Genomic DNA, 2,788 nt, shown 5'->3' on the forward strand with positions numbered 1-2,788 from the left:
ATAATGGGTTCAGAATCCTCGGTGGGCTCAGCGGTACGTTTGAGAGCTTTCAACACTGACAGAAGGGTTCAGAACCCTCGATGGCTCAGCGGCGGAAAGTCTGAGAGCTTACAACGCTGATGATAAGGGTTTATTACCTTCGGTGGGCTCAGCAATTCATTGTGTAATTTTAAAAACAAACATGGAACTATAAGTAAGAAACTTTATTTATCTTTAACAATAATTAATTCCGCATGAGAAACTGGACTTGACACGTGTTACGTAGCTTTAATTTATGATTTTGTTTTAAATTTCAGGATCCTTCTTATCGTTAAGTTACTCCACAAAGTTAGGCTTAAAACCTTCGAAGAACGAAGGAATTGGTAATAAAGAGGCTTAAGATAACTGTTAAATAAGTTTCAAATTTGTCAACATCTTCTTAGTTATAAACAAACCAAAATAATAATAAAAAAACAATTTAAAATAAGGCACCCACTTATATTTAAAGTGGAGAATCTTCTAAAAAGTGCTTCCTCAGGTAAATCAGCATTTCTAATTTAATGTCATAATACAAAGAACATCTGGGGTTTAGCTCTTCCAAGAGAACTTGAATCAGTTAGAAGGAAAGCATTGGATTGTTTATTCAATCAATATCCCTAATGAAGACGTAATACAATAACCGCAGTATTACCATACGACTAACCATGCTGAAAACAAAAGTTTTTTTTATTTTTATTTCTTCGTTTGACGTGGGTGTAAGCCCTCAGAAATGAGCCTAATAAAAAAGCTTATAGAACCAACTAATGCAGAGGGAAAGTCTACTAGTAATTCAATAGCTTCTAACGATGGCAGTAGTTTGTTTGCTTGGAAAGTAGCTCGTTAGACATTGATCACTAATAGAAATCGCAAGCTTCTGACATTTTATATTCAAGTATATCGTAATATGACTATACATAGCACAGAAATTTTATTATCCTTTATTTCAAATTAAATTACGCAAATTCGATTTTATATTTATAGTTTCACCAATGTTCAATACTTTTCACAATGATAAATGAAATAATGGTCATATTGAGATAAAAGTAACACATGACAAGAATATGTAAAAGAATACGCTCCTTAAAGCCTTTAAAACAGGTCTCAATGATTGACTGTGCGTTCATCTTTAGCTTTAGTGATATTTTCGACTGTGACCTTTATGCTAGACGTAGGTAAGGAATAAGGACTGGATAAATTAGATTGTGGAATATTTGTCTAAGACCATTTCTACCATCCATCCACATAGAATTAACCAATGGTCATGACTGCCTTGACTCACATGAAGTAAAAAAAATCCAAGCAGACTAAAATCACATCTTGAAGTTACCCCTACCAATCTTCAAAGTTGAGATGACACAACTTCATCAAAAGTAATATCCTGATTGCTGTAAAAAACACATCTTGATGCCTTCCCTATCACTCTTCAAAGTTGAGATGACACAACTTTATCAAAAGTAATCCCCTGATTGCTGTAAAAAACACATCTTGATGCCTTCCCTACCACTCTTCAAAATTGAGATGACATAATTTTATCGAAAGTAATATCCTGATTGCTGTAAAAAGACATCTTGATGCCTTCCCTACCACTCTTCAAAGTTGAGATGACACAACTTCATCAAAAGTAATATCCTGATTGCTGTAAAAAACACATCTTGATGCCTTCCCTACCACTCTTCAAAGTTGAGATGACACAACTTCATCGAAACTAATCTCTTGATTGCTGTTAACTCTAGAACCATCCAAAGGAGATAACGAGTAGTAGGATTCATTTGATGTAGTGTTCTTTTCTCCAATTTTGGGATTCATTTAATCACAAGATCCATTACCTTACTTTTCACTGCTACACGTAAGCTGCAGCCCACCGGTGAATTTCAACAACGTGGAGCTTTTGCAGACAAACCCAGATAATGTATTTAATAGTAGATGTGCAGTTTCGTGTGAAAGTTTATTTAAACAGAAGAGGATTCAGTGGGAAGAGCTCTATACTTTCATCTGTGTCTTAGTAACGTAGTGTATATACATCTACAGTTTAATGAATGACAATATGAAAGACACATACAACATATACAATATTATCTAATCTTACATCACAGAATACCATTAAATGATTTATATACAATATAATCTAGCACTTACGTCACAGAATACAACTAAACGATTTACATACAATATATTCCAGCACTTACGTCACAGAATACCACTAAATGATTTACATACAATATAAAACTAGCATTTACGTCACAGAATACCACTAAATGATTTACATACAATATAATCTAGCACTTACGTCACAGAATATCACTAAATGATTTACATACAATATAATCTAGCACTTACGTCACAGAATATCACTAAATGATTTACATACAATATAATCTAGCACTTACGTCACAGAATACCACTAAATGATTTACATACAATATAATCTAGCATTTACGTCACAGAATACCACTAAATGATTTACATACAATATAATTTAGCATTTACGTCACAGAATACCACTAACTGATTTACATACAATATAATCTAGCACTTACGTCATAGAATACCACTAAATGATTTACATACAATATAATCTAGCACTTACGTCACAGAATACCACTAAATGATTTACATACAATATAATCTAACATTTACGTCACAGAATACCACTAAATTATTTACATACAATATAATCTAGCACTTACGTCACAGAGTACCACTCAATGATTTACATACAATATAATCTAGCACTTACGTCACAGAATACCACTAACTGATTTACATACAA

This window comes from Limulus polyphemus, unplaced genomic scaffold, assembly GCF_000517525.1.
Source record: "Limulus polyphemus unplaced genomic scaffold, Limulus_polyphemus-2.1.2 Scaffold1529, whole genome shotgun sequence".
Classification (NCBI taxonomy): domain Eukaryota; kingdom Metazoa; phylum Arthropoda; class Merostomata; order Xiphosura; family Limulidae; genus Limulus; species Limulus polyphemus.